The sequence below is a fragment of the Geospiza fortis genome, unplaced genomic scaffold (genome assembly GCF_000277835.1).
Source record: "Geospiza fortis unplaced genomic scaffold, GeoFor_1.0 scaffold41, whole genome shotgun sequence".
NCBI lineage: Eukaryota > Metazoa > Chordata > Aves > Passeriformes > Thraupidae > Geospiza > Geospiza fortis.
This window is the reverse complement of record NW_005054299.1, coordinates 20,071,742-20,084,410: the sequence shown is the minus strand read 5'-3', so window position 1 is coordinate 20,084,410 and position 12,669 is coordinate 20,071,742. Positions and strand designations below refer to the sequence as shown.

The following is a 12,669-nucleotide window of genomic DNA, read 5'->3' as shown; positions in this document are numbered from 1 at the left end:
CCTGCTTTAAATGGAGCGACTTCTGGTTTAGTTCACTTTGGTGAGGAATCACTCCATGATCCTCCACAGAGCTATATTTGCCATCAACTTTCTAATTGTGCTGCATTATGGTTTTATTTTCTTTATGGGGCCTCCTAGCCCCAAATCTACACCTCAGCAAAAGTCCCACCATAAGTCAGTCTTCACATCACAGCCTGAAGGAGGACAAAAAACAGAGCATCAGGATCACAGGAAGAGCATGCAGCATGGGCTCTTACCCTCCACTCCATTTTTTCCTGTCGTCTGTGCAAGAATAAGAAGACAAAGGAGTTTTCCCCCAAACCCATTTCTGCTGATGCTTACACTAAGTTGAGACATTTTAATCTGTCCTGTCCACAATAACTCTGCTCATCCCATCTGGGTCTTTCACGGAAAGAAAAATCTCACCTGCTCTAGAGGTATCTGCTGGTTTGTTAGAGAACAATCAAATCTAGTAAAGAGATTAAAGGGGCAGTTCCAGAGACAGATGAGATATGTGGAATGGTTTCTCCTGGATGCATCAATCTTGCATCTAGTTACAGTAAATCAGTGCCAGAATGAACTCAATCCATTTCGTGAACACACGGGCTAGGGGTTCATTTTTACAGCTGAGAGCAGTTTATTCCCAGAAGTTAACACCCTGCAAAAGGAGATGAAGCAGATGAAACATACCAAGCTGGAAGTCAAATGTCTGTGTGTGTGTTCCATGTTAAAGTATTTTCAATATTTGCCTTTTGTAAGCCTTAAGTTAGAATAGATATTGTGGCTAAATAAATTAAAAATTAAACATAGACACTCTATTACTAAAATCTGTATGCTCAATATCTGAGACAACCACTATAGTTTCTTCTTTCTGTTTGTTGATTTACAAGATATATGGTTAGTTTTACAATCCAGCCTCTAAAACAATGCACACATTTTACTAGTAGCATAAAATGCTCCTGATGTTACTATAATAAAATATTTTACTTGCAAATAATCTTATAAAAGTTTTCCTAAAGCGAGGAGCAAAATGCAGCACATACATAACCATTCCTAGTTCAATCCTCCACCCGAACAATGATTATATCTTAGAGAGATATTTGACAAAATAACAGTGAATGTTTTTGAGAGGAATAATAACAGGATAAACTGTCTGAAAATCCATTCAGATAATGTAGTGAATGAAATATTCCAGAGTTTTCCTTAAAAACATCTTGTCTGAGAAGTGTTGCTGAAGCTTCCTAATGAGAAAGCACAAGTGAAGGAGTTCTATCTACAAGACAGCTGAGATAAAGTCCTTTAAGAAATATATTCAGAGCCCTCCTCAGAAGGCAGGGCAATTCATTTTGAACCCAATTTCTGCTTTCAAGTAGACAGAGGTAGAGCAGTATGTTGTCCATAGGCTCTCAATAACTGACTCCACATTCATCTGTGTAATCAGCATGAACAGATTTATTGACAATATCCAAGTGAAAACTCAGGTTATCTTTCTCGCTCTAACAAGAAAAAAAAAATTAAAAACAAAACCAAAAACCCATATGTATCTTTTAGTGCAGCGAAGGCTTGGAATCAGTATCATCCATTATTGACTTTGAAGCTAACTAATGGCTTTGCACAATATTAGCATTACTAGTGTGAATATAGCTAATGGATATTAACACAATGTGAAAAAGTGTTCATTAAAACACTGTAAAATGTTTTTGGTTAATAATTAGCACCTTTGAAAGCTTAACTTCTTGACTAATGCATTTATTTCATGTATTTATAATTGCAAAATCATATGTACTCAGTTTTATAAATTGTAGTTTCAAAAGAAATGTGCTCAGTGTAATTCTAATATACTTTTTTATGCTTCCTTTCTTTCTCTTCTGCACATTATATAAAGTGCGAAGGAAGAAGATTTCAGCAGTAACTCAGTTATGGCAACAAAAAGCATTTCCCAGACAAAAAGCAAAATGCCACATGGAAATGCAATGCTCCTGAGCAGACACCAAAGAGCCTGGTTCTCTCTGTCCCAAGTGTTCTCTCTTGGAGCAGCCACTTGATTTGCTGATACATTCAGGATCTGCTGGATGAGCATCATGCATCAATGAGCTTCATCAAAAGTTTAGCTTCAACACAAAGGCTTTTACATCAACCAAAAAAAAAAACAAAAACAAAAACAAAAAAAATAACTGAAAAAAGCGCTTCCATTCCCAAACAGTATCATGGTACAGATCCAGTTTCCTGATGCAGGGAATCTGCAAGAAAGTGGTTGAATTTATCATATCTTAGAGGGGAAAAACCTCAAACAAACAACAGCCTAAATAGCCCTCAAAATAAATAATAACAACAAAATCAGGATGAGGTAAGCATTAAAAAAAAGAACAGAAGAAGTGTGGAGGAGAGTAAGGAGATGACATTCCCTTAGCAAAACCTCCACCAGAGAAAAAGGAAAATATTTCAACAAATATCTCCTATTGTATGTATATCATGAGCACAGAGACCCCCAAAGCTGGAGGTTTTCCCTTCTTTTTCACAACATCCTTTAAGCAACTCTTCAGGTTCCTGTGGAAAAAAAAAATTATCCTCAATCCCTTACTGAGTTCATTTGAAATTCTAAAACTAATGAAGCTTTTGTCTCCCTCTTAACCTAAGAGCTATTGTTACCTCTAAAAATAAAAGAGATAATCTGTTAATGAGCTAAAAATACTGAGCTCTGAGAGCCTTTTCAGACATGCATAGAAGATGATTGACACCCTTGCACTTTTAGTCTTCACGAAGAAAATGGTGAGGCAGGAGCTCCTATGCCCACCTCACAGCAACTCTTTCATCAGCTGTCTGCTAGTTGTTCTCCCACAGCTCAAATAAATCCAGCACAGTGTGGGTAGAAGGTTAGTGCTCAGGAAGTGGTATTCATGAAGAATCTAAAACAATCACCCAAAGGTGCTTGGGCAACACTGTTTTGGGAAAGAGCTCTGTATCTTTTTTTTAGTAGGAAAAGCAGGGAGTGCTTTCAGATAGGAATGTCAAGAAGTCCAGCTATGTGCCACCTGCCCAAGTCCCCATGGATGCAGGACAAACAAAAGCTCTCCTGGAGCGCAGCAGGACAAGTGATGCAGGCTGGGTGAGTCACTGCATGCTTTGAATTGAATGGGATAGTTAAAACAATTAGACCTAGTTACCAGTAACACAAAAAGCTCTCCTGTCTATCATAAAGTCTTGTCACAGGGAAGTCTAGTCACTGTGCAGTGAGCAAAACTGTTCATTTTCCAAAGCTAACTGGTCAGAATAGACAAACCTTTGCCTCACTTGCCTAACTTCAAAGTTGTGTTGAGTGTCCACAGCAAGTTGTTGGCAGAGGCAGGACTGCAGGGATGAGTCTGAGCCAAGAGATGAGGAGCTGACCCCTGGCAGACACATCCAGCTCCAGCTGGCTCCACCAGACCCAGGCAGGACACAGAGAAGTCCATCAGATGGTGCCTCTGTGATAAGGCAACACAGAGAGAGAGCTAAAAGTCATGAGGAACAGCAGAGGGAGTATCAAGGTCAGAGCAGGAGCAGGTACACCTGAAGGAACTGTAGCCCATGGAGGGCCCAGGAGGCAATAGATATTTCCTTAGGGACTGTAGACTGGAAGGAGAATCTGCATGAAAGCACAGGAAAAGCGTGAGAGGAAAAGAGCAGGAGAGAGAAATTGCCAAACCTCTACGTTCTGACCATAACTGCTCCCTGGCACCACCTGGGGACCATCTACAGGAGTCTGGAGAGGAGAAGAGAGGGGAGAGAAAAGAAGGGGATGGGAAGATATATCTTTGTGCTTCTTTGTGTCTTACTGCCAGATTCTCTTCTAATTTGCAATTAATTAAATTAACTTTCTCCACGTTGGTATTGCCTACAACAGTAACTGGTGAGCAATTTCCATCTTTATGTTGACCAATGAACTTTCTTATCCTATTTTCTCCCCAGGCCCCATGGAGAGGGGTTATGAGTGAGCAGCTGGATGGAAATATGGGTGTTTGCCAAAGCTAACCCACCACAAAAGTGAACCCATCACAATGTTCCAAAATCTCAGCAGCGCATGGACTTTCTCAGCCTGGAGTCTCTGCAAGAGGAGGTACTTGGTTTCAATCAAAGGAAGTACTGGGAAAGGTAAAAGGTATTTCACATAGTTCTTCTACAGACATAATAATAAATACATAAATAAAAAGATTATTTCCCTAGGGGAAACAACAGTTTCAGCTTTTGCTGATCATTTGGAGAAAGAGGACATATCTAAATGACCCTGGAATTCCCAGTCCTGCTGTCCTTTCTCTTAGAAATAAAAAATAGAGTGGAGGACAGCTGAAGATACTCCAGCAATGACACCATATAGAGGTTCTTTTTGATTCTAAAAATACCCTGTTTAGTTCAAGTTGTTCTTTCAAACAAAAGATGCAAACCTGTTTCCAAGTCCCAATTTAATTTCAACTGGGCATCTAAGGACATGGAAAGTTTTCCTGGCTCTAACTACCATGGGACATTTTGGGCATTTTGGTCACTTGTCTCAGCAGATGCTAAAGCTTCCTTCTGTGGCCAGCTGCATTTAGCCATTTTTAGTCTACAATCTTTTAAATGTGAACCAGTCTTCTTCCTGGGTTCTGAATTCTCATTATGACGTTTTCCATAACTTGCAGTACACAGAGGAATGTCCTACAACTTCTTCAATTTCTTTGACAATATAAAGACTGCAATGGGGAGGACAGCAAAAGAAGAAAGATTCCTTCCTCTAAACACTCATTTTGGGAAGTGAGGAGAGGCTGAAAGGACATTTCTACTGTCCAGCAGATTGCTTGTGCTGTGAAACTATTTCAAACACATGGAATTCCCCAAGCCTGCGCAAGGTGCCATGAATTAATCTCTAACTCATTTGTACTCTAGGATGTTTCCATCCATTTAGGCTATCAAGGGATTTGCAGTGCTTCCAATATGCCATTATAAAGTCCTTTAAAATATTTCAATTCTGCTTTAAACTTAAACTCCTCAAAGAACTTTAACTGTGCAGCATAAATTCGTGAAGATCATATGAATGATATCAAGCTCATGATAAAAGTCAGAGATAATCTAGAAAAAAAAATTGGACTACAAATTAGTCTTCACTGTTCATGTCTGTTTCCACTGGAAGAAATATCTCTAGCAGTGCCTCCAGGACATATCTCCTGACAGAAGTCAGCCAGCCTACTTCACGTGTTTGAGTATTCTGAAGTCAATGGTCACTTCCGCAAAATCCTGCATTAAAGCCTTTTCAACATGATCCTGCCAAGTTTTACCAGATTTACAGGGTTTGGTCAAAGACCAAACTGCCTTTGAAAAGCTGGGTTGTTTCTGCAGGTCATATTCTAACTGAAGGAGCTCTGCCTTTTTGACCAATGCTGACTCAATGGCAAATCTTGTCTGAGGCTGGGCACCAGAGCTGTGCCTTTTTGCAACAGGAATTAAAATCAAGTTTTGTTGCTCTCAGTTGACAGAGACTGTGTAGCACTTATGCAGGAGTTGTAACATACCAGCTATGACCTCCTGTTTAAACTGTACTTTGGGTAGCTATACTCCAGCTAGTCATGCTCTTTACTATCTCAAATAAACAAAATAATCTCTACACTTGGGGGCACTGCTGTGGGTTGACAAAAGAATTGTTCTGGCTGCCTGACATACATGAGAGAGAACATTTACAAATGCTTTAAAAGTGCAGTATATTGGTCAGTGTATAATTATTTCCAAATCTAGTATCAGCAATATTTCTATTGTGCTAGCAGAATTTTAATAAAGATTAAACCACTCAATCAAGTTTCACTTTACTAACATTGTAACCTGGGCCTTGTAATCAAAGGGAAAAAACTAATTCTGGCTTGCTTCTTGTATCCTCAATCTGATGATAATTTAAAGAAAAAACTTCTGTTCCATAGAATGGGAATGCATTCCCCAAACTTGTTACTCCTCTCCCAAATCAAACATTTGTTTTCATTCTCATACATGAATCATGCAAATCCCTTGTTTTTCTGATTCATTCCCTGTGGACTTCTCTCCATTAGAGGAAGGTTAAATGAGGTGGACAGGACATCTATAGTACCTCTAGAGCAGCAGAGCAGGAGTCTTTCCTCAGTTGTGTGGTTACTGAAATTTCCATGAGCCTGTCCTCTAATACCAGGTCTGTTGAACATGGATTGACAAGTGTCCTGTGGTGTCACACTTTACAGCTGTCCCGAGTCTTCTAGGACATCCTTTGCTGGACTTCAGGTCCTCTTTAGGACCTGAATTTGCAGGCTCACATCTGAGGAATGTTATTCTTTCTCTTTCTCTCTCCAACTTATGATTTTTTAAGGCCATCCATTTCACTTTGCATTTGACATGAAGGCAAGGAAGTACATTTTTAAAATCACCTATTGGGAAAGTAATAAAAGCCTTGAGCCATTAAATTCATACACGTTTTTCCTTAGCCCTTGCCAAGTTATGTGCAATAAAACAATTTGACTGTCCTTGACCAGACTTGTTTGTTGACTATCGGAGTAGCATAAGATATCCCTCAGACAGTCTGATTACATTATGCTGTGAGATTATATTAAAAGTGTCCTACATTTTTGACTGGGACAAAGGCTAACCATGAATATAGTGAAGCCTTTGATTGTGAGATATTTCCTTCCTCCATCCTATTTAAGAGTAAGGTCTGCAAATTCTTAATAAGATCTTCTGACAGCTCACATTTATTGTTTTCTTTAGCCTACATTTGTGTGTAGCTTATGTGAGGAAACCTGCCCCAGTGTGACCCATGCTCCAAAACAAACTCCATTTAAACATCATGCTGCTGGCTCTGTGAAACAGAGTCATTTCAATAGGCTTGCTCAGTGACAAAAATCCATTTCACATCTTCACTGGCCCAAGTCATTTTCATTTAATCACTCAACAGAGTGCAAAGGGCTTATATGATTCATTCTGAGGAAACGAACGTATACTTATACCCTGCTTTATTTTTATTTTTAGATGCTTTTATAAAAATAAGACAACCTAGCTATAACAAAAAGATCTTTCATTTGACTTCATCATTCACATTCATTTGTCATTAAGTTAGTAACATTGAGAATCCCTGGCTCACAAAATAAAGCAAAAGTCACTTTAATAACATCTTCAGAAAAATTGTATCCCTGCTGTAATGGCTACATGTGTGTTCAACTATGTGACCCAAAACATACAAGACATGGACATACTTTAAAGACAGAAAAACAAAATTATCCTCTCATGCTGACGAAAAACTCAGTGAATTTTTTGGTTTTTAAGGGTTTTTTTGAGTTACGACCTTCAGGGAATCTGGGAAGTCTTCATTTATAGCCAGCAAAAGAAAAATAGCTGAAAATGCACACAGAAATTTGCAAAGGCTGAGCCAGGGTCACCTTGCAGTTTCCTGGAAATGTCCTCTGATAAAGGCCATCATAAGGGCATTATGAGAAAGAGTTTAGGGGGCAAAAGTAGCTCTCCCCCCACCCCTGCCACATGCACCTTCCTGGAGTCATACTCACAGACATCTGAAAGGGCCAGGACACTGCAGTGTGGGCAGGGTCTGCCGAAGAGAGAATTCCAATGTATCAAGAATATAAATTCAGTATATCCCTCTACAGAAACTTCCCATTGAACCTTGCAGCCATTGCTCCTGAGAAAATGTGACAGGACAACCACCTTTACTTCCCAGAAAATGTCCCAAGTAATCCACCGGTCTCTTTTGGACAAGAAAACTTATTTTACAGCTTCCCATGCTGACAGTGTGACCTGACCTACTGGAATGACTGAAAAATTTTCCTGTTGATCCCACTATGCACCAAAGTGCCTCTTATCTTCGTTGACATATTCCTGTTAACAAATCTCACAAGTAGAGGGTTATTTTCATTTTACCAAGGAAAAAGTCAAAGGGAGGTCAAAAGACCTACTGTCAAGGTATAGGGTATAGAGAGTGTCCTTGCCAGAGAGGGATTTTGGAAGCTTAGTCACTCTTCATCTCATCCTCAAGCAAGATGAAACTGTTTTCTCATACATTTTTCTAACATTGATGCAACATTAAAAGCAAAAGGTAGCAGGAGACATCTCTCTTGACAGCACCCACTTCAGCAATCGGTGTATTGATAGCCAAAGGAAAAAAAAATTAAATAATCCTTCTAAGTCCATTCATCTCTGGTATTTCTTCCTTACTTTCTTGCCTGGAGTTCAGTCATTCTTGTAACAGTAAGTGCAAATTAAATTAATAAGTTTAACAAATCCAGCATAAATGTTTGCTTGGCTGTTCACATTTTGACTGGAAGTGATCAGTCTTTGATGCCATCATGTCTGAGAATCAATTGGAAAGATAGGAAGAATTTTCTGCCAAATGATACCTGACCTTGCAGTTTTGGATTGCTGAGTAGGAGCTGAAACCTAACAGTTCATACAGTCCCAATGCCCAAATTATATAAAGAAAGGAGTTTGCAGTAAGAGTGGGGTTGAGACAGGCAAATGGCGCATGTTGAGCGCTATGCTGAAAGGGCATGCAGCTCATAAAATAACAGTCTCTTGGTGAAGTAGCAGACAACACTTTGTGTATCTGGTCTATTTTACACATGCACATTTTAAATGAGATTGTACCATTTTGAGCATTTTTTTTTCTCTCAAAGACTCATTATTACCATAATTTGTTCCACAATAAAATCAAATATTCACTAATGTTTTTCATGTCAGAATAACGGGGGGAATACTATTTTAGCACCACAGCAAATTCCATTAAGTAGAAGAAGAGTTTAAAGCCTTGTGCTTCTCAAGCTCCCATTTATAATTAGATCTCTTGTATCCTTATTTTCCATTGGGGGTGGGAATCCTTCAGAGTCCAACACATCAGTAAAAAGCACAAACTTACTCAGAGCCTGTGGCTTTATTTCATTAATACAGAATAGTTACATATCATTGTGGATATAATGCAGCATCTGGACAGTTTTTCAGTCTCTTTCACTGTTGTTTCTCCCTTTAGCAATAAGAAATAGCATTTTCCTTTTTAACTCTTTGTCTGAAGTGTTGTGTACATCCAAACATCACCATCTCCTCCTCGCCAAGCTCTCCAAAATAACACTGCTTTTGAACTGTAGTCCCAGCACACAGAAGTGTGCAGAGATAAATTTTAATTTTATTTCTGTTCCACTGGTGGCTGCATTTATCAAAGTTGAAACACACAAAAAGTACTTTTCAGAGATTATATGACATAAATTCTGATTACAAAAAATAAAAAGAGAGTATTATTTAGCCTTGCAGAAGGAGAGTGAAAAGGCTAACTAGAGTAACTACTGAGAGATTGCAGTGCAGCAGAAGCTTTTATGTAATGTCTTGAATCAGCAATGCTTTTTGTGGCAAAGGCCAAGATACTTAGCATGCCTTTGCATTTAACCATTCCACTGTCCAGCACATCTTCTTTCAAAAGTGTGTTTTAAACAGATATTTGAGGTAATCAAAAGCTCAGTAATATAAAACAAATAAGCAAACAACCAAAACACCAGGAAAAAATACAACACAAATACATAGCACTTTCTTCTGTACTTTATTTCCAGTTGTTGTGTGAAATCTGATAAATCACCTCAGCATTTTGGAGAAGATGATGCTAATGACCAAGAGACAGGGCCTTGCACTGTGCAGCACTAATGCTTCAGTGGCCTCAGGACCCAAGCTAAGACAACACAGCATCATGCTGTATCTGAGAGATATTGAAGTGCCTCAGGAAGCACAAGAGCCATCATCACTACATGGAGCAAGCACACTTCTGGACATGGAGAGCAGAGGAGACTGCAGGGATGAAGCACAAGCCAAGCAGAAAGCCATCTAATTTAACAGGCAGCCAGAAACAGCAAAGTAACTGTGAGCCCTGCTTTGCCTGCACCAGAGCCCTGGAAATTCATGCTCCTGGTGTGCACAGAAGGGAAGGCCAGAACAACTATGATGGCAATTGGTATTGACCAGGAAGGATCAATTCTTTCCTTCTGTTTCCATCAGCTGTAGTAGCATCACCAAACCAGTTCCAGGAGGGTTGCCTGGATCTCTGTTGTTCACCACTCTTGCCCTCAGTCTGTCTCCTTAGAACAGAAGAAGATGACCCAGGCCGCATTCCTTGCTAGAGAAAGATGATAATTCAGTTTTTCCCAGACAGCAGAACTTGAGCAAAACACAACCAACTAGCTCAGTCCATCCTCTTTCAAATTCTGTTTCTACCACAGGAGATATTACTTTGGCCCACCTGGAAAAGGAGACACAGAATTCTGCTCCTGGAAAGCACAGCTCTTGGTGTGTTTGTGCATGTGGGAATTGGAACTTGGTAGTTTTGTCCTTTGTAGGCATCGTCTTGAACAAGATAACAACCAACTTAGGTCTTAAAACAGCTGAGGTAGAAATAGACTGAGGAAGAAGTTATTAGAATAACTAATATATAATTATTGAAATAAAAGTTCAAGGTTCAAGTCTGAGGGAGTAAAGGGATCAGAATTGAACTGGAATATTCTTGACTGCAAGGAGTCACAATCCAGACATCCTCTCTTTTCACTGGACGTGTCTGTTAAGGAGACTGTTGCAGTACTGCAGCCTCTTGAGTCTCTCTGTGCTGTACATTGTTACAAACCAATTTATTTTTTTCTTATTTTATTCTATGGACTGGCTAAGTGCTGTTTTGTGTAATGCAGGGAACCAGGGGTCTAGTTAAGCATGTGTAGCCATTCACACGCTTAGAAAAATAGCTGAAAACACACACAGAAATTTGCAAAGGCTGAGCCAGGGTCACCTTGCCGTTTCCTAGAAATGTCCTCTGATAAAGGCCATCATAGGGGCATAATGAGAAAGGGAGAAACAACAGTGAAAAGACCTGATTCCCCTCAGTCTGCCATATACGAACTTAAATGACTGAAAAAGAAATCTGCCTTCAGCTCAATTGCTCCAAATTACAATTTGTTTTGCATTATCGAGGAACATGCTGAGGATCACCTGGAAAAAATAATAATTACCTCACTGTAAGCAGTGCTCTCAGAGCTCTCTACCATGTGGTTATTTTGTCTTATTCTGTATGCATCATTTTGATCTAAAATAATTTCTAAAAATACAGTCATTGCCTTTGGCTTTCATTCTGCTTAAACTATCACATAATGCTGCACATGGACTGTTTTCTTTCATTATCCCCGGCCACCCTGAGCTAGAGAGCCTGCATTAACACTACACCTCCTATAGGGCCACACATCTAAGCCAAGGATTAGAGCACAGCACCCAGCGTGCCAGCAAACGAGCCACATTTGCATTTGTATGCTTGGCCACCCTGATGCAGGGGGACAGGGTAAAGAGAAGCTGTCACTTGACTCACTCTCTCTAAATAAATGAAGGCAAAAATACTTGATAAATGCGTGATAATCAACACAACTGTATAGTGAAAGAATTATGGCAGGGAGGGTAAGGAGGAAACAGACATGTCTATTTGTAAAATGCCATCCTAACAAGGAGAGAGCAAGAGTTATAAGATCACTCACCTAAATACCTCCCAGGATGTCTTCTCTGATTAAGGATTTGTGAGAGTTATTGAGTTTTGAATTAGATGCACTTTAATAAAACAGTAGAATGTTCTTATCTGATTGCACCTGTATTGATTGTGTTAAAGAGGTCTATCCTCAGATCAAGGTCAATGATTTTACATAAACTCACTAGCTAGATGGAATTGCCAGCAGTACTTAGGACTCCCATAGTATGTCCAGCTTTCAACATATGATACCTACCTGTGAAACCTGGAACTGGAATGAACTTAATGCTCTTTCCATATTCTCTCTGTCTTCTAGCAGTACAGTACTTATTCTAATTAAAATGTAACATTAATTTGGAAAAGACCACTCATGCTAGTAAACTCCCTAGCAACTGTCTTACCAGCTATAAAAGGAAATTTTACACATATATTTAAACAACAATGTTTCATAGACTTAAAAGCACCCTTGACCATTTTGAAATGCTGTACTTCATGTAAATATCCTTCTTTACCCAAGGAAAATGGCACATTAATCTCATTCATTGTTCCATTGGCTTCAGCAGAGCTGATCCAGCTTTCTGCTGTGGTATAATAATTTGGATGGTTTCTGAGTGATACAGTCATATTTCTCCTCAGTAAGTATACACAAATATTTTATATATGTATGTAACTATATACATATATAAAGTATAGTACATATAATTATGAACATGTATAACATTTAAAATTGCACATACCTACCACTTTTAGTCTGTTGGCTTACCTTGCTTGTGACCCTGAGTGCAGATCAAGGAGCACAGCTAGTCAAGACTTCCTGCCAGTTCCTAGCTTTATTTTGGAGCAGTTAAGCCCTTCAGGGCTGAGCTAGACCAGAAGCTACCCCAGTGAGTGAAGGTGCCAGCAGTCTGCTCAGGTGAGCAGTAGTGTGTGAGTGTGCACTTGTGCCTCGTGGGGTGACCTCAGCTTCACCATTAGCCCTGAGAAGAGATCAACAGCTCTGTTCCAGAGGTGACAGAAAAACATCCTCCTAGCCACCCTCACCTGAACTTGCAGGGGATGAAGTGGAGGAAGAGGACTGTTCAGTAGGCTGTTTGCTGCTGATGGAGATGCTCAGCAAAGCAGAGGTGATCCTGGAGCTGAGGGTAAGAGCCTTTTGTACGGGC

The 12,669-nt window shown here is 39.6% G+C and overlaps 1 long non-coding RNA gene across 1 annotated transcript in view; it reads right to left on the bottom strand.

The window, feature by feature from the left end:
• Nucleotides 1–381: 381 nt before the first annotated feature.
• LOC115948415 overlaps nt 382–12,669 on the bottom strand; it is a 156,623-nt gene continuing 144,335 nt past the window's right edge. Inside the window, exon 3 of the long non-coding RNA XR_004082238.1 lies at nt 382–658. This is a non-coding gene — a long non-coding RNA (uncharacterized LOC115948415). The remainder of the gene's footprint in view (nt 659–12,669) is intronic.